This window comes from Sphaerodactylus townsendi, linkage group LG05 (genome assembly GCF_021028975.2).
Source record: "Sphaerodactylus townsendi isolate TG3544 linkage group LG05, MPM_Stown_v2.3, whole genome shotgun sequence".
In the NCBI taxonomy this organism is placed as follows: Eukaryota; Metazoa; Chordata; class Lepidosauria; order Squamata; family Sphaerodactylidae; genus Sphaerodactylus; species Sphaerodactylus townsendi.
The window spans coordinates 89562147-89582864 of NC_059429.1; the positions used below are offsets into that span (position 1 = coordinate 89562147).

Genomic DNA, 20718 nt, shown 5'->3' on the forward strand with positions numbered 1-20718 from the left:
CAACAGTTAGGCTCAGCAAAGTATCTTGCTCCATGAAATTGGGCCACATTTTTCATGGAAAAGGTGGGACAGCTTAAGACAGTGAGCTGTTAAAAGTCATTTGGCAGTTGGTTGGAAAAGAGAGAGGGAATTGGGAAAAGAAAAGAGGCTATGGGGACTTTCAGGGAAAGTCAAGAGGAAATATTGCAGCTGTGCAAAATGAGATTGCCCCCTTCAAGTCCTTGCAGGTCCCCCCACTTGAATAGTAATAATACAGAAAAGCATTCTCTGGGCATGTGAAGAATGCCTTCCTTGCATACATTTGTACATCATAGAGCAGAGTTTCCAGGGTATATAGTGAGCCCACTAGCCCCTTTCCTTCATAAATTAAGCCCTTTATACAGGTAATAGAGAAGACAGACCTTGGTTTCTTCAATGGGATAAGACTTCTCTTATTACCACCAGTTGCCATCATACAAAAGCCAAAACATTCCAATGAAATCAAGCATGAGTGAACTCATGTTTATAGAAAGCACTTTGATCTAATGGCACCATAATTACATTCATCATCTGTTGATCCTTGTGTCAGACTAATCTTTACATTAAATTACTGCTGGACCTTCCCATAGATTGATGTATTTTGATGAAGTGTGTTAATACTATGTAGTCCCCTGGTATAATTTATTCCAAAAACACCCCTATGCCTTTATATTGTCAAGACACTGTCTCTGCCCTAAGCATTTTATAGCCTTCCTGTTTTTGTAACATAGGAACAGGGTGGTGGTGGTGGGGGGGGAGACATGAGTAAGACCATAATATCTTTCTTTCCCACGGTTTCTTAGCACACACAGCAAACACATTTAATGGCTTTTCCTCTAGATTAATTGCCACCAACTAACATCAGTTTCCCCATATTAAAAAACCAACAAAATACAACCAGCTACAGCCTATTAAATGAAGTCAATTTACTTTAACTAAGTGGGTCAACCAAGAGATTATTTGTAAATAACTGAAAACCATTCCAGTGTTTACATATTCTTCCTGTTTGGCTTTATGGCAATACCTAGAACAATAAATCTTCATTCTGAGTCTAGGCATTTTAGCATACATTTAGTACAGTCTAGTGCATTTTTCAAAAGGACTATGTTTGTTTAAATCTGTGGAAGACTGTAATCTTCCCAGCAAAAAATCTCTATCCAGTTAGACATTCCATATAACTTGGCTTCACAGTTCAAGACCTTTCAGGATTTGGAGCTATGAAGTCAAGTTATGTACAAGTGTATAGAAAGGAAAATTCCAGCAAGTGTGATTTCACTTAATTAAAAACATATAAAAAGTTTGTGTATTGTCCTCCCGATTGAGGGTTTGAGATGTCCCCATCAAAAACATGATGCTTGGTATAACCTACCACATTGAACTGAATCTATGTTGCAAGTTCTTCAGTCTTGTATACATTACAGAATGTAAAAGACTTGAATGCCTCAATATATTGGAATAAAAGTTACCTGCTGAGATGGCCTCAGCGAAAAATCTTGAGCATCTGTTGTGATGTTTCAGATCCAATGCCCATAAATGTTCAGGCTGGGATTTTTTTCCCAAAAGGAAGATCATTCATCTCTGAGACCATGGTTGCCAACATCCAGGCAGGACCTCAGGTTTTCATGTAATCACAAATGATATCCAGACTACAGAGATCAGTTTTGCTGAAGGAAATGGCAGTTTCAGAGGTTGGACTGTATGGCGTTATTCCCTGTCATTCCCTGTCTCCACCCTCCAGATATCCAGGAATATCTCAAACTGGAGATGGCAATCCTATCTGCATTCTGCAATCCTATCCCATTCTGCACAGTCCAAAAAACACGGGTGTAGGATACCATATAACCTGTTTTTTTGGGGGGGGGGGACTTCACACAAGTCCCTCCCCCAAAACGATTCTGTCCTGTTTTATTTTCCCCAACCCAGTTTTTTTTAATTGTTAAACAAGCCAAGGTGTGACAGCAACCCAGATTGTTTCTGTGGCTCCAGTCGCTGCTTTCACGGAATGCATGTGACCGGGAAAACAGGAAAATGGGTTCCTTTATCACAACTGCAACCCATTATACATTTTCTGTGCAGAAGGGGCCTGGGACTTGAGAAACATAATACTTTTGATTATATAGGTTCAGCATTCCAAAACCCAATTCTATGGCCTCAGTTTAGAAAGTAACAAGCAGGGGATCAACAAGGATTTGGTGGGGGCATCTCATTTTCCACTCCTCCCACTATTTCCTTTTTCCCTTTCCTGGGAGCCTGTGGGAAAACATGGACGCCGAGAGGAGCCTTGCCTGGTGAACACACTCCCAGCCGGGAGCCCTCTCTCAGCTCGACATGCCGAACTCATGGGTCGTTCACGTACCCACCCTCTCCTCCTGGCTAGTGTGTATTGGGCAGAATCTGCTGACTTGCAGAGTCTCTGGCTCCTGCAAGTACATGCCTTTGCTAACCACGGTGGCGCAACCCTTGCCTGTAATCCCCCGCTGGTCCCATTGTCTTTTACCCTGATAAGCTCATAATAAAAGGTGAATGGAAAAGGTGCTCCAAAAGGACGCTGAACTCCTCTCCCCTGCCAGATCTGCAACCCGTGTCTGTCATCCTTCAGGACCCTAGTGGCCCCTTTCCTTTTCCTGCTTCCTTCTCTTTCTTTTCCTACTTTCCTCCCTCCGTCTCACCCACCAGCCAACCTACCTTTACCTGCTCCCTGTGTTCAGCAGTCCTTAGGGTTGCCAGGACATATGTGACAGATTGTGGGAGGGTCAGGGGATGGGACATGGAAAGCTTCAGTGTCATGTGTGCTGCTCTGTTATGATGCCCCCACCCATTTTTAGATTATTGTACACATGCACATTTTATCATGGGTGTAACAATTAAAGATACTTTGTATCAACCTGATATAAAGGGTATGAAAGGAATGTGAATGCAACAAAGAGTATGAAAGGAATGTGAATGCAGCTCCACCATCAATTATGAAAAAGCCATTTCCAGTTGGAATTAACCAGACAGAATTAACTCCAAGGAGTCTGGAGCATCCTCCCTGATAATTCTATCTAATTTAATGACCCCAAAGCCCATAGCATTAAGCAACAGGGTGATCTCAGCTATTTCCTCCTTATCTTAATGGGTGGGCAGGAAGATTTCTGCAATAACCCAAGCATGTAAAATACTCAGCCACTGATACTTACAATATCTAACCTTTTAGTGTCTCCAGAAGAATGTTATTGCAAATAAGGAGACTCCCCTTCATGATACTAACAAAGACTTTCTTTTCAAACTAGCCCATTGGTCATCTCCTGGCTTTTGTTAATGGCCATCAAGCACTGCCCAGTCTTTCCTAAACCAGGCCAAACTGGTATTCTGAACAGGTAACTTGATCACTCTAAGTTGATATCCCACATATTTCCTCATATTTTTGAACTTGGTTGATCATGTACATATTTGAAGTTCCTTTTTTCTTCTTCTACTCCCCTAAAATTTAAACCTTCCTAGCAGAAAGGGAGGTGAGGGGAGAGAACTTTGCCCCTTTTCTCTGTCTCCATGAGGATTACAATCAAAGTCAAGAGAACACATTTTAAAAATCTGAGAATAATTTCATTTAAACATTGCAAACCATATGCTTTCCCATACAGCATTTTCTTCAGTTGCTTGCCAAAAAGCAATTACAGAAGGGGGCCAAAGAGACCTTTCTGGTCAAGTTTTAAAGTTTCACAGACATTGCTGAAAAAGCTCCATTATGCATGGGAGCACATACAAAAGAATGTCTTCTTCCTTGAATAAGTCCTTATCTTCTAGGAACGACCAGAGTTGGCAAACCACTTTTAATTTGTAAAGTTGCCATCTAGCAATAAAAAGCAGTAATTTATTAGCCTAAATCAAATATTCTACACATATGTTTTACCCGAAATGGTGGAAGTCTCTCCCTTTTAAAGTTGGGAATTAGCAAGAGCAGACCCTTGGCTTAGCAAAAGGTTGGGCAAGCTCGAGGCAATCTGGGTAGAAAGGCTGGCAATCCAGGCGCTGTTGTGGGAATGATCAGAGCAGCTTGGTTCCTGGATTCTTATATTTTTCAGAGCTCTGCTTCCAGAGCAGGATGTATAAGGCAGTCTAGGATGAGTTCTAGACCAAAACCCCAAAATACAGGAGAAACATGTGGTACACAATAGGGGACAAGAACATTTCTTGGCAAGTTCAAATGGGAATTGAAAAAAAAGTCACAACCATGGATGGAAGGGATATTATAAAAAACAATGGTTGATCAGGGAACATGGGCTGGATTTGATCATTGTTGAGGATGACTGTACTGCAGGAAGTCTGAATGCACACACAGTCTTTTCCAGCATAAACAATAGCAGAGTCGTTCTCTTGAAAAATGTAAAAACAGTGACCGGGTTGGTTTCTTTTGGGTGCGAGACAGGGTTGATGCTGCTCCAAGGCATCACTCTTGCAAATAAATCCTAAATTTTCTTGGTGCCGGCAAACTGCCACATTGATGGTCTGCCAGCTGGAGCCATGGGGGCAAGTCTTAGGACACAACAGGGTAAACAGAAAAAGACTACTAGGCTGAAGCAGTTGAAATAAACAAAACTAGTTGATGATTGTATGAATCATATGAAGTATTAGCAATTCTCCACCAATTTTCTAATTCAATTTCAGTTTCTGTAGCATATGCATATGATTTGCATTTTGTTTCATTTTTGCTTAACTCACTTCCATCTATCATCTAGATTTGGGTGCTTTCATTCTTAATTTTGTGTGTGACACATCTGGATCTGCAATATGTTGCTGGCTCCATCATTGTCTGCCATACCATGCCATGTTGATGGATATTGCCTCATATCTCACTCATTCATACCCAGGAATGGTTTTTTTCTTTCATGAAAAGCTGACTAGTGTGTTGATGTCTATTATCCATGTAAAATACAGTTAATACAACTTTATTTTCCACTCTCTCTCAGCAACCTGTTGTTTCTTTCAGCAAACATTTTGATGAGGCCTGGGCAACTATTTCATTTCTCCAGAATTATAGAAAGTCAATCTCAGAATAATAGAAGGTCAATATCAGTTGGTGAGTTTTAGCCCCAGCTCATATTTTAGGTATTCTAGTTCATCCAACAATTTTCCAGCTGGCCGGAGGGCTGCTGTTATCAATTCACAGGTAGTGTGGAAAAGCCAGGGAATTATCATCTGACAGTTGTCATGTGTGTGTAGTTGCCACTCAGACTTACTGTAAATTTCTCCTTGAGAACTGTTAGGCTTTTATACTGAGGGAAAATCAATCTGTTTGCAGAAGAACAAGCAAGCTTTAGGAAAGGAGACTGCATAGGTAGGTCTTAAGGATGAATGGTCATTGTTTTACCTTTTCACATTTAATTGCTAACTGTGGTTTACTCACAAAGGGTTTCAGAGTTCATTGATTGGATGGTATGTTTGTTCCTCGTGAATGTAGACCATCTCTGAAAGAAATAGTATTTCACTGGTATTGATTCCTGATCTTGTGCTGCTGTCACAAACTTTTTATATTCATAAGGCTAGTTTTGAGATGGGCTAAAGATGCTCTAAGTCTTTAGCTCAAAGTATCAAGTTCTAACCTTTTCCCAGAGTTTCTGTTTAATATCTGTCTGTCCAAAACAACTATCCAAACGTCTTATCAAAGCTTATCAAAACAAGCTCATTGCATATCTGGCTGTTTCCAGGCTACAATCCAATGAAAACATACCAGGATGTAATTCCATTGAATTGGATGGAACTTGTTTATTATGAGCAAATATGCAAGAGAGCATGTCACAGAGGTCTTGTACTGAACAGGTGAAATTTCCAATACTGATTAGCCTCTCTACAACAGGATTTTTTTTAGTGGAAGAGGCATGTACTTGATCAATTACTGAATCAAATATTAGAGGGGAAATAATGAGTTTTTACTTGATTATAGCCTCATGCAGTTAAAAAAAATAGTTTTCTGAAAACTTTGTTTAAAGAAAAGTATTACAAGATTCTTGTAGGCATGGATCTTATTATCTCCCCTTGGAGAGAACTGTCTTGGATAACCTTCTTGGATGATTTGCTTATCTTTAAAAGAAAAAAAATGTATCATGTGATCACTTCCTCTTTCACACCATGCTTAGGTTTGGAACTTTGAAATAATATTTTATGAGTTCATTTTCTTCCAAGTATTCTAAAGCCTTGCTTCCACATGATGTTGTGTATAACAAAAAATGTTTCAAAGGTATCCCTGGCCTTTTACATGTAGAAATGTTACAAGAAAAATCCTGTTCATATTTTCTGGGCCAAAACTGTGAACGGCACTGGAGCCAATTCCCATACAATATTCCCATACGGCACTGGAGCCAATTCCCATACAATATTCTTCAGGCATAGATCCTCTTGGGACCACTTCAAAACAAAGCTGTGAGTGCAAAACATTATGATGGACTCCACTTTGAATTCCTATCTCAAGAAAAGAAGAAAGGCATGGGAAGCACAGTTGTTTTGAAATCTCCCTGTCATTCCAAATCACTGGCCCTTTCCGCATGGGCCAATAACGACGCCCTGGGGACAGCAAAAACGCCGTCCCCAGGGAGCCGTTCGCACAGGCGGCGCTGCCAAAACGCAGCAGCGCCGACCTGGCTCCCTTCCCCCTCCCCCAGGGCGGCCTCAGGCCGCCTCCAAAAACCTCCCTCCTGGAGGGAGGTTTTTTGGAATACAGTGCATTCCCGGCGGCGCAGTGCAAACGGCACCTCCGGGAATGCGCTGTTGTCCCCATCCTTCCCCGCTCACCTCGTCGCCGTCGTCGGCCTGCTGGCCTCCGAAGGCCCTCCCGCACTGTCCTCCGACCCCTGGATGGCGACGAGGTGAGTGGGGAAGGACAAGAAAGAGGCGGGTCGGCCGGGCGACGGCGCTTCGCAGTGCCGTTGTCCCAGCTGGTTCTGGGACGGTCCATGCGGACGGTCCCAGCGTCGTCGGGTCGGCATTCATTACACCGACGCAAACCCTTTCGCCTTCGTGCGGAAGGGGCCACTAGCTAATTTCTGGCACACCATAACATTCATCCCAACTCCTTTCAAACTTTCAAACTGGTAAAGCTTGGGTTTTTATTGAAAACACAGCTGAGTCTCTGTATAGTGGAATTCTATAGTCTGGTTGGTTGTGGTATAAGTTCACACTGATGCTTGTTATTTAGAAAAGAAACAGTGCTTTTTTATTGTAAGATAATGACATACTAGATAGGTGAAGCAGACTAAAGACATCTCTCTATCTGAGTAAGCTAGGATGGAAAGCAGTTGTACAAAATATGTCAGCCTCATGGTTGACAAAGAGAAAAAAAAGAGAAGTAAAGTGAACAAAAGGAAGGAACTGCTAAGAGTAGAATTCTGGTGACAAAGGGACAGCAACAGGAGTGGACAAAGGAATAGCCAGGAAGCATCCTATTTAGCCTTGACTGAATCTCTACAGCTCAACTATGACACTCCAGTGTCAGTACTGGCATTAAGTGACACTATTGCAAATTCCATTCCTTCCAATACCTTCATATCCCAATAATTCTCAAATCAGTTGCCTACTTTTAAATGGTTTATCTTGTACTGTCCCGTTAAAAGCAATTTGATCTGCAGTAATTATTAGATTATGTTTTTTAGCTACATGATCTGAAAATCTTCAGTTGCCAATTTCTGCATAATAAACTTCTATTAAAGGGAGTGACATTTATTTTCCTAGCCATTTGGCAATCTTACAGAAAATACTTCATAAAAATTGTCTTTAGGGCAGTATATCCAACCAGAAAGCTGGGGCAAACCAGTTAAAAACCTGTACTCACCCAGTTATCCCTTCTCATAGTGATGAATTATATGAAGAAACATGTAATAGATCATTTCTTACACCTGGACTTCACATCATAAGTTTGGCTTGATATTGCTTGTTACTAGTGACTGCCACTTTCAATTGCAGATAATGTTTTAATGTCCCTGTTGTGTTTCAGGAGTAACATTCTGTGCTTAAATAGGATGAATTAGTAAAACTATTAGGAAGATCTAGGCACATCTTAGATAGAATAAAATAACACAGATATTCTTAATTTCTTTGGATCAAGCTTTATCCTGAGTCCTTAAGATGATTTGAGCACAACTGGCTACTACCTGAAAATCATATGCACAGTACAGCTGGGCCACAATGCTGCAAAAGTGCTACAAAGCTTATTAGATGTTTTAGTGTTGATACTGAAGCACCATAGCATAGTGGTTATTATTGAAAAACACAGTAAGACACAACCTCTGAGTGTCACTTCTCAGTGTTCTGGTAAATACACTGTGTTGACGCTTAACTACAGGTTGCCATAGATCAGCTGCTGAAATAGCATCAAGACTCAGAGAATAAGCTACTACTATGGTTATATGACACTGGAATACAAATGCTCCATTTATTTAGATTGTTACATATTGAAGATATGGATCCACCTAAACAGGTAAAGTATCATTTCATTTGTGGTGTCTATGGTAGAGAGTACAACTTAAGACCCTGGGTATATGGTACTTACTCTCCACTTGTCAATCTAGCTTAAAAATCCAACTCTTCCTGTTAAGAATTCTGAAGGGTCTCTCACCAACAAGAAGAGAAAACCAAGGGGGACAAAAATCTCCCTGGAAAATACACATTGGATTACATTGCAAGTGTTATTGACTTTCATAGAATTTATTTCCAACAGGTGGCCCGGTCATATGTGGACATCTTTTCTGATGTGCAGCAAGGTGATGTTTGGCTAGCAACATCTGATCTGGAGTTTAAGAGAAATTTGCAGCAGTAGGATAAGATAGTGCTGGAAAGTCAATCCAAGACAAGGGGTGAACTATTTCAATTCTTAGGTACATTCCATCAGCCAGTTGTCAGTTCCTGTCTGTTGCATTGAAAATTACTCCTCATTTTGTCTCTTCCTGACTGCCCTGCTCTGTCACTCAGACTTTCTCCTGTCTCTGACAACTGGTTTCCTGGTATTCTCTCTTATTGCATTGAAGTGTGGGATTGAATGGAAGAAAAACAGCAGGCCCATCCGGGCTACAGCTGCTGAACTCAACTTGCCCTTTCTTTTTTCAAAAAGTCTAAAAATAGTGTGCCAAAAATAGAGCCAGAATTAACTACAGGCCTTTAAGGTGTGGGAACCTTAAAAGTTTTTTTTCATTGCTGGTGTGAGTGGAGACTAAATTCAGATGCAACACATATAATTTACCATTTCTTATTCATGCATAAGAATTCACTTGACAGACATCGCCTTACTATATTACCATTCAGATTTGTTTCCTATGAGGATTCAGAAAGGTACTTCTGAACAGAAATTCATATATTGATATCATACATTTTTATCCTACATTTCTTCCAAAGAGTATGGGACTGTTTTGCATGACTTGCATGGTTGTGTTCTTTGATCTTCACAACATCCCTGAGAAATAAGACTGAGAAATAATGATTGGCATAAATTCACCTATAAAGCTCATTAAAATGTGAATCCAGGTCCCCCAATATGTCCAATACTCTAACTGCTAGTCTACACTAATCGTGTTGACTTATACAACGACAGAATGGAAAAACAAAGCACAAAGAATGAAACTTGAGAAGTCATCTATGTATGATGTATCCACTGATTCCAGGATGAAGGCCAACAGGAAAGTCAAGTTCTTCCTCATGATTTTGGTTTCTTATTCCCTTTGGTAGCCCTCGGTCTCAGATGCCAGTTGGTTTTCCAGAGACATTACCTGTGTCCCATTCTTAAGTATCATGGTTCAGAGCCACTAGCCACTGAGGCTGAAGACAAAATGCTTTATTATAGCAGAAGTTTCATTAGAAGAGCCATTACAGCTCACTGTATATATACACATTCCACTTTTGCTAGATAGACAGATTTGAACAGAAGGAATAGTGAAAGTGATTCTTTTCTGACACCGCTTTAAATTCTGCTGGCTGCCTACAGCCATGTCAGATGAAACGTCATGCTTGTCTTACATAATAATCCTAATATATCTTAGTTTTAAAGAACATTTGCATTAATAATTTATTTATTTATTTATTTATTTATTTTTTCAGATTTTTAGACCGCCCCATCCCCTAGGGGCTCTGATGATCATAACATCCTGTGCTAATGAATTCCACAATGTAATTATGGGTTGGGTGTTCCTTTCTTTTCACCCCCCACCCTGCACTGGCAATCATTCTAATTGGAGGCCCCAAAATGGTTAATAGTGCTCAGAATATAGTATTTTTTATGGTTTGAAATGCTTCACATACAATATCTTAGATGTCATCTTTACAAGCCTCTTATACAGTAGGCCACTATTATTATTCCCCTATTTATAGATACCAAGATTGGGAGAGTGGCTTGCTTCAGACAACTTTGTGAGTTCTTGGCAGTAGTGAGATTTGAAATAGAAGAGTTGGTTTTGTCTCCTTTTAAGGAATCTGCAATCACCTTCCTGTCCCCGCCTTACAACAGACACCTTGTGAGGTAGGTGGGGCAGAGAGAGAGAGTTCTGAGAGAACTGTGACTACCCCAAGGCCACCCAGCAGGCGTCATCTGGAAGAATGGAGGAAAAAACCTAGCTCACCAGATTACAGTCCACCGCTCATGTGGAGGAGTGGGGGATCAAATCCAGTTCTCCAGATTAGAGTCCACCATTCCTAACCTCTACACCAGGGGTAGGGAACCTGCGGCTCTCCAGATGTTCAGGAACTACAATTCCCATCAGCCCCTACCCTCATGGCCAATTGGCCATGCTGACAGAGGCTGATGGGAATTGTAGTTCCTGAACATCTGGAGAGCCGCAGGTTCCCTACTGCTGCTCTACACCATGCTGGAACTCCCAGATCTCAGCTCATTTTCTTACCCACCAGGGTACCCTGGCATCTGCTGGTTTGAGCGATACCTTTAATGAACTTTTGTCATGACCTCTGTGATTCTCTTTTTCTAAATAAAAAAACCTGATCACATTTGCACTTTTCAGTACAAAGATGGGCAAGATATACTCGAATCTTTCAAGGCAGCAGTTATTCTGTAAAAAATAAGCTGTGTGGCAACAGAATGCTGATTGCTTGCAGGATGCCGAACAGAGTATCTCTGGCTCATTGCTGAATGCTAATTTAAATGGACTAGGAATTTGTCCAAATGTTTAAATGTCTATTCAATCTAACACTGAATGATGCAGTGGACATATGGTGAGGAATTTATCTGCCAGGATACATGTTTTCTATAAGTATTGTAGCTGTGCAAGACAGATGTGAATAATACTTTGTGAAGAATACTTTGGCCCAGTCATTTCCCCATATGCAAAAGATCACTGCTTTGGAGACATGACGTTCCTACTATACGCCCAAGGCCTGAGAGTTTTCTTGCAAATGGATATTGTAAAACACACAATGAAAACTGGATTGGGTAGAGTTTTTCAAAGGTAGTGAGTTTATTGTTCTTGTTACAATTCAGTAGGAATTTTTTAAAAGCATTTGGGTTCAAACTCAGGATAGCAAGACAACTATTGCTGAAAGCTAAAGAAGAAAGTGTCAGAGCAGGATTATAGCTGAACATCAAGAAGACAAAAGTAATGACTACTGAGGAATAAACAGATTTTAAGGTTGACAGTTAGTACTATTATTTAGTATTTATAAAATTTATATACTTTCTCTCTGCCAATATTAGGGTCACCAGGGCTGCTAATAAAACAAGAACTTTAGATAGTTTATTGATCTGTTTGCCTATGGCGGATTCTGCATGGGCCAAAAACAGTGGTGTGAAAATGATATAAAATGGTGTAAAGGGGTTTACACGTTTTCACACCGCTGTTTTTGGCCCATGTGGAATCCGCCTATGTTTAACAGCTTGCCTTGACATGTGTCACCAACCTTTGCGAGCTTTCAAGCACATTTAGAATTCTGACATGGTATTGTGGGTACAGTAACACAATTGCTGCCACAGGAGGCTCAGCTAGTCACAAAATGATTACCACAGCTTAACTTTAGTAGCACAGTACAGATCTTTGTACCACAGTGGCAGCTGCTGCCAAAGCAAAATTTAAAATATCTGTAAAGCCAATCAAATCAGTAGTTAATCAGAAGGCTTGTGGGCAAAAACCCTACCTGGTTCCTGAAAACACCTGGTGGATAATTTTTTGTAACCACATCCATGATGTGTTTAAAACAAAGCATTTTAGCACATAAAGCTTCCTGATGAATGATGCAATGGAAAAGTGTCATCTTTTTTGCAGAAGGTAATGGGAATTTTGGAAAAGATTTGATGCTGGTTTTTTGCAGAGGGCAGTGAATCCATTGATGCAGCGCACTATTGCTGGTGATCCATCAGTGGAGATGTATGATAGTTTGTAAAGATGCAAATTTATTTCTGTAGCCTAGTTTTTGGAAGTTTGAAATATAACCTTGTCTATTAAATATGCTTTAAGAGGTATTTAGAGGAAGTTCTTCATGACAGAAAAATCACTGAATCCTTTCCTCACAATGATTGTCAGCTGAGAAGTGTCTGTTATGTCAGTGAATTCATACTGTTGGAGTGAAATCCACAGACATTTCTGCAAGCCAGCAACTGATATTCCAGGTCACTAGAAATGGTTTCAATTATTCCAGTCACTGTAGTCCCAAAGAGATGCAACTTCTGATCTGCAGACCAGGGCTGAGCACAAACAATTGTGCTTGGTAGATTTTTGGTTCAAGTTTTTAAAACCTAGACATTTTCAGTAAAGCTGAATAAAGTTGATACCCATCAACTTCATTTGGCTCTTTATCTTAATTTTGTGGGGGATTTAAAAACTTGAAAAATTTCAGTTCTCCCCACTGCTGCTTTTCAAGTCCACATAAACTTGAGAAGTGGTGGTGGGAAGAACTTCCTTGGCAGGGGGGATGCTTGCAGAAAGCAGAGAGCTCCACCCTCTGCAAGCAAAAGCCGAAAAAGATGGAACCTATTTGGCCTTTTTGACACCAGGCTAATTTGGCTCTGCTGAAGAACCTGGGTTTTTTTCCCAGTAAAACAAAAACACTCTTTCCTGGTTTTCAGGTGATTCAGGTTTACCAAATCACCACCCCTATTGCAGGCATGATTTTATCTTTATTGTGAAAATTTAAGAAAAGCCAATCACCAACAGGTTTCTTCCTTTTCACAAACAAGTTTGCAGTTATGAAAAAAATGCACTGGGGGTGTTTTTGCTTTGCACTCCAGGTTTCAAGAACAGTGACTGCAAGGCCAATTTTGATTTCAATTCAGAGATTCTAAAAAATTAATGTCAGGACTGAGTGGATAGTTCTTTGAAAAGGTGCTGTGTCTCAAAGTTGTGCTTGGGGGGGCGGGGGTTGCAGCAGCTAAAGAACACAAGAATCTTACAGCTTTGCCTTTCACATCCACAAACCAGAATATTTCTTCCCAGTCAGAATTTAAAAAGTAGATCCTAGAAAATTAAAATATTAAATGTGCAGCTTCTTGCCCCTTTCTCAAAGAAGGCTCCTTCCTACTCCTCCTGGGTACTGCTGCTTGGAAGGGGAAAAAAACAACTGGCTGGTAGGGAGGGCTCTCTTCCCCTCTCCCTTCAAGCTAGTTAGCTCTGGAGGAACTGCTCAAGTCAGCCAGGTGAAAGAAAGGATCCCATAACTACAACTACAGGAATAACAAAGCCACACAAAAAGAGAGCCATAAAAACTGTAGCAGATCAAAGAAGTTGTGTGAGCAAGGTCAGCAGGGCAGAGAGAATCTCTCTTCCATATGTGAAAAGAGACACCCGGTCAAACCCCACTTGCTAAAACAAACACCATCAAATCTGCCACATTCTGAGCATTGGTGGACACAAGAAAAGAAGTGCCTGCGAGCCACATGTTCGGTACCCCTGCTTTACTGTATTTCTTTACCATACCTCTTCCTAGTCATGCAACACCGCATAAAAGGCTTTTTGTGCATGCACATGCTCAGACAACTCGATCAAGTTCTCCTTCCCCGTCCTTGCTGCTTAACTGCTCCACTGAGCAGGTAATTGTTTAACTAGATAATCAGATCACTCACACATCATATAAATGATTCATAAATTCTAAGTTTCAGCAAAATTCTATACTTTGGGGTTTGTCTTAGTCCTTACTGATTGTAACACTTGCCAATCAATTCGAATCAACAGAATCTATGCCCTTGCAGAGTTTTGTGAAAATAGAATAGAATAGAATAGAATCTTTATTGGCCAAGTGTGATTGGACACACAAGGAATTTGTCTCCGGTGCATATGCTCTCAGTGTACATAAAAGAAAAATACATTTGTCAAGAATCATAAGGTACAGCACTTAATGATTGTCATATAGGTCTAGTAAGCAATCAGGAAACAATCAGTAGTAATGAAAACATAAAATGTAAAATCATAAAATAAAATAAAATAAAATAAAATGTAAAATAAAATGAAATGCCAGCACAGGCTATAGTCATACAGTCATAAGTGGGAGGAGATGGGTAATAGGAATGATGAAAAAAGTAGTGCAGTAATTATATAATAAGTGTATAATAAATAGTTTAACATTATCGAGGGAATTATTTGTTTAACAGAGTGATGGCATTCGGGAAAAAACTGTTCTTATGTCTAGTTGTCTTGGTGTGCAGGGTAAGAGTTGAAACAGTTTATGTCCAGGATGCGAGGGGTCAGTAAATATTTTCACAGCCCTTTTTTTGACCTGTGCAGTATACAGGTCCTCAATGGAAGGCAGGTTAGCAGCAATTGTTTTTTCTGCAGTTCTGATTATTCTCTGAAGTCTGTGTCGATCTTGTTGGGTTGCAGAACCAAACCACACAGTTATAGAGGTGCAGATGACAGACTCAATGATTCCTCTGTAGAACTGTATCAGCAGCTCCTTGGGCAGTTTGAGCTTCCTGAGTTGGCGCAGAAAGAACATTCTTTGTTGTGCTTTTTTGATGACATTTTTGATATTAGGTGACCATTTTAGGTCATGAGATATGATGGAGCCTAGAAATTTAAAGGTCTCTACTGTTGATACTCTGTTGTCTAGTATTGTGAGAGGAGGTAGGATGGGAGGGTTTCTCCTGAAATCTACCACCATTTCTACGGTTTTAAGTGTGTTCAGTTCTAGATTGTTCCAGTGGCACCACGAGGCTAGTTGTTCAACCTCCCGTCTGTATGCGGTTTCATCGTTGTCTCGAATGAGACCAATCACTGTTGTATCATCTGCAAATTTCAGTATTTTAACAGATGGATCGTTTGAGATGCAGTCATTGGTATACAGAGAGAAGAGAAGTGGTGAAAGTACACAGCCTTGGGGGGCCCCTGTGCTCATTTTACAGGTGTCTGATGTAATTTTCCTAGCTTCACCTGCTGTTTCCTATCTGTTAGGAAGCTTGTGATCCACTTACAAATATGCTCAGGTACTGCTAGCTGATTTAGTTTGGTTAGAAGAATGTCCGGTCTGATAGTATTGAATGCTGAACTAAAGTCAACAAAGAGGACCCTTACATAGGTCTTTGGCGATTCAAGATGCTGTAGGATATAGTGCAAAGCCATATTAACAGCATCGTCTGTCGATCTGTTTGCTCGGTATGCAAATTGCAAGGGGTCCAACAGTGGATCCGTGATGGTTTTCAAATGGTACATCGCTAGCCTTTCAAAAGTTTTCATAACTACAAATGTTAGAGCAACTGGTCTGTAGTCATTCAGTTCCTTGATGGAAGGCTTCTTCGGCACTGGGACGATAGTGGAGTGTTTGAAGCAGGAAGGAACATAGCACATCTCTAGTGATTTGTTGAAGATTTGGGTGAAAATGGGGGCCAATTGGACAGCACAGACTTTTAAGCAAGAAGGTGTTATCTTGTCTGGGCCTGGTGCTTTTCCAGGCTTCTGTCTGTGAAATAGATCTTGCACTTCCTTTTCTGAGATCACCAGGGGTTGTAAACCCAATGAAATGGGTTCAGTTGTAGGAAGTTTGGCTATTGTTGGTGCGTCTGAGATAGAGGTTGTGGAGAAAGGTGACTGTAGATTGTTTTCAAACCTACAGTAGAACACATTCAGGTCGTCTGTGTGGTGCAAACTAGTTCAGCAGGTGCTTGCATTGTTCGTTCAGCATAAACTGAATAGATCTGGTGATCAACTCACATCTGATTGACACCTTTGCACATGATAAGTTCTACCGCTGAACAGTTTTTTAGCAAAATTCACAGCATCTCTAATCCATTAAAACCTTGCTTGCATTGCAAACTTACTCTCAGCTGTGTCTACAATGGTTAGTGCACATTATATGCAAGGGCTTCCCATGGAACCCATGTACTCAGGCAATAAATTACACTCAAATTATGTATATTCATGTACTATGTAGCTATTAGTCACAGCACTGACATCAGAGGGCACGATTTGCACCCAAAATATCTATAGCTCTTCTATACACAGGAAGTTGAGAATCGCCCAATAGCCTGATTATTTTAAAAGTATTAATACTGCACATATATACATGTGCCCTTGATTTCAATCATGGCAAAATATACCTCCAGATGTTTCTTTTTGTGCCAACCAGAAAATCAATACACCCTGATTAATGTTTCAAAAATTGCATGTTTGTACCCCTCCCTCAAAAAATGCAACAGGATGCCTCCAAATGGTTCAGCAACTCCTGAACTAGCTAGAAAGCTGAAATTTAATACTCCCATTGCCTGTGATATTTGATTACTATAAACAAATCGAAAGTGGGAACTACTGAAGCCATACACAGGATAAAATATTGGGTAACAATATTGAGTCAGCCTTGGGTTTCAAGTAGCAGCCAGGAACGTTTTTGTGCAGTTACAGAATATAAACAGGATTTACTAGTAGAATTACATCCTACAGGAATAATTTGTCTGAACATCAATAATTGTTTTATTGGCACACAGTGAAGCATGACATGGCAGTTACTTTAAGAAACTCAAGATTCAATAGTGAATGGACTATAAATCAGGGGTTACCAAACTTTTCGAATCCATGGGAATGTTGTTGAGACCCAGAAGATGTCTTGGATGAGGACCTAGATGGGAAAGAGGTGGAGCTGTGCACAAGTACAGAGAGGAAGCCTAAGTGCTTTGTACAAGAGGAGTAATTTTTAAAAATATACTGGGAAAGTGGAGTGAGTAAAACCATAACTGATGGCAGCTGCTGCTGAATCAACCAAGGACATAGGTAAGGGGGGGGTGGTTTCCTCGGGTTCAACCCCCCCATTCATGCCCGAAGCTCCGCCCCTCTGTTTGTGGGTTTTTAAAACATTTTTTGTGTTTTTTAGGTTTTTGGCCTTCAGGGGGTGCATTGTTTGGGCTAGCAGCACCAAACTTTCAGGGATTGTTTGGGGGACTCTTCTGATTATACTACCTGGATTTGGTGAGGTTTGGTTCAGGGGGTCCAAAGTTATGGACTCCCAAAGGGGGTGCCCCCATCCTCCATTGTTTCCAATGGGAGCTAATAGAAGATGGGAGCTACACCTTTGAGGGTCCATAACTTTGGACACCCTGAACCAAACTTCACCAAACCTGGGATGTATTATCAGAAGGCGTGGCTTGGGAAGGCATGGCTATGCCCTAGGGGCAGGTGGGGGTGTGGCCCCACCCCAGAACCCCCCCATAAAAATCTATACCTACGTCCCTGGAATCAACATTATTTTTATCTGCATAGCCCACTAGATCTCCAATAGCCAATCAGAAGATCTGCCTATTCTCTAAAAACACTTGGGAAAGTGTTCAGGTGTAACGGGCATCACATTGGGACCCTGGTCTAGATCCATTAGGCAGAATGTTTACAGATTGTTTGAGTACAAAATGTAACACTCAGCATTCTAAGTTCAGTAATGTTGCTAAGGAACCATTATGGAAATGCAGTAATTAGGAAGAGAATTATAATTCCTCCCAGATGAGTCTGTACACCATCTTCACTTATCTCAGAAGTTTTTACTTCTCACTCTATCACATATAGTGGTAGACTGGTCATCATGGCCACTGAGACTTCTCCCTGTAGGCCAGTGGGGGCGAACCCATGGCACGGGTGCCAGAGGTGGCACTCAGAGCCCTCTTTGTAGGCACATGCAAACAGAGTGCCCCCCCACACATCTAGGCTGGCCTGGGGCACTGGGCTCGATTATTAGCATTAAACCTAAGACCTAGTTTTGGGAAGCAGTGTAGGTAACCCTGTTAAGCACTGTTAAACCCGAAGAACTAAAACGCAATCCTTTACCTGGGAGTAAGCTTGGTTGCTGGCAATGGGGCTTGCTTCTGAGTAAGCCCTCCTAGGGTCGTGATTCACCCGTTGGAAGAGTTGCACGGTTGCTTCAAAGCCAAGCCACCAACTACCACCAAGCTTACTCCTGAGTAACACATGCCTCAGAGCCAACTGTTTTTTCTAAACTAAAACCTCAGTATTCAGATTACATTGCCGTGTTGGCACTTTGCGATAAATAAGCGGGTTTGTGGTTGCAATTTGGGCACTCGGTCTCAAAAAGGTTTGCCATCACTGCTGTAGGCCAACCCCACCTTGACCAGGCAAGCCCCAGAGACAAGAAGGGCATATCCTGGCCAAGTTGTGGTGGAGTGGGATTGGCAGGGTAGATGAGGTGGCTCTTTCGCTCTCCTCCTTTTGGGAGGCTGGAATAGAGCAGGTGGAGGGGTGAGGTCCTTTCTCCAGGGTTGTTTTTCTCTCCCAGTCTGCCCAGATCATATAGGTCAGTGAGATATTCAAATACAAATACAAATACAATACCTTTAATGGCATATAAAAAGTGGTAAAATGCAAATTATGTTAAAACCAATTGACTAAAATTTACACAAGGGTTTCACCCTTGATCCAAGTGCCTTTGTTAAAAACCTGGCAACTGATTCAGTAGTGTTGGGATGATGGTCACTAAGCAAGTATGAAACTATTTCCTTGTCTGATCTCACTGAAAATTTCTTCAAGATGGCCTCGAGAAAAAGCAACCGATAGACTGCCAAATCTTAAGTGAGATATTCTTTAACCCAGATGTCAACTGATTCAGTTGTGGTCTCTCGTTAGGAATGACCTCACATAAGAGATTATGTGACCATTTTCTTCTCTAAATTTACCATGCACAATTCATTCCAGAAAACTTTCCTCTGACTGTGATGGGTTAATGGATTAGTGATAATTTTTCTTCATCAAGCACTTATGGGAGAAGGTGTGCTTGTGAGTAATATTTGTTTAAAAAAATTTTTACACTGTGAATATGTTTGTAAGTCACCTTGGGCCCTTTTTAAGGGGACAGATGGGGTGTAAATATTTTAAAGTTTACATGTGCAAAAGAGGCATTTTTATTTGATATAGAGTAGGCTACACAGTGTTGTTGCAGCAGTTGGTGGCACAGGCTTTGTTGAATCAGATGGCTGTCAGTAATTTGAAAATTATCTAAATGTTCGAGGAAGCAGCTTTAAAAATAGTCACCAGTTGGACACTCCTTAGATATTGGGGTAGGGAGGGAAGATTTGAAGAACCTAATCTCACTGAAAGTTCTTTTGTCTCCGGAAGCACCACTGGCATTCAGGCAGCCTGCAAAAGGAAGATAAGCATCTGTTTGGGAGGCAAGGAACCTGTGGTGGTTAGCTATTGTTCAGAGGTTCTCTTCCTGTTACTTTGGAAACATAAAGGCGAGCTTTGGCTGCATACAAAAGCATCTTGAAGCAACTGCATTTATGTTGAAGGTACGGGCGGGTGCAGGGAGAGGCTTATTTTATTGTCAAGCAATTTGTTGCTTAACTGTCAACAGTTATTATGAAGAGGGAAATAAAAGCGAATACTTTGGTGTGTGGTGGGGATGAGAACATTGAATTAATGAATATGGGGAGCTATGTCTAACAGAGTCCACTCTGCACAAAGAAGGAGAAGGAGCAGTGTTGACTTTTATACCCCACTTTTCTCTACCATAAATAATCTCAAAGCATGTTACAATTGCCTCCATCCACCCACGCACAAAATAGGCACCTTGTGAGGTAGGTAGGGCCAAGAGAGTTTTGAGAGAACTTAGCCCAAGGTCACCAAACAGGCTTCATGTGGACAAGTGGGGAATCAAACACGGTTCTCCAGATTAGAATCTGGAAAGTAAATTAATCAAGGCCATTTCTGCACGGCACAATTATACCCGGTTACAATTGGTATCTTACCATTCAGGTCTATTTTATCCTAATTTCTCCCTTCGCATGGCTGCCTGTTTCTGTGAAGGAACTGAGTGAAGACCGGAAGTACTCCAGGTTTTTTTCATGAGCTGGGTCTTTTGTATTTACACCACAAGCATATCTGTGCATGTGCAAACATCCCCTGGTGCCCCGTGTTCTGATTGACTGTTGTTTTTGGGCGGCAGCTTAAATGAATGTCTCCACCCTGCCTTTTGAATTGCTGGTCCACAAAACGGTTGCGCTTCTGATTGGTCGACCCACAGCAAGCATGGGAAAACAAAGCTCTCCCCTTTTTTCCAATCTTGGATAGGGCCTCTTGATTGGGATGTGGCTGCCACCCAAGTACCTTGTTCACATACTATGGAAGGTTAAAGGGGAAAAGAGCCAGGCATACATCTTCAGAGTCTGGATCATTCCCAACAAAAATTCTGCCTGCTACCTGCCCTGCTACCAAATGCAACTGATGAGACCAAATGGAGAAGAGGCTACATCTGGGCACTACTCCTAACAGACTTGGACCATGATCGTAATGAATACCCAAGTACCTCTTTATGCTATCA

The 20718-nt window shown here is 41.1% G+C and overlaps 1 protein-coding gene across 1 annotated transcript in view; it reads right to left on the reverse strand.

Moving 5' to 3' along the window:
* The window catches only part of CD34 (CD34 molecule), a 92001-nt gene that overhangs the window by 49376 nt on the left and 21907 nt on the right, over positions 1-20718 (reverse strand). The gene's annotated exons all lie outside the window — the stretch shown is intronic.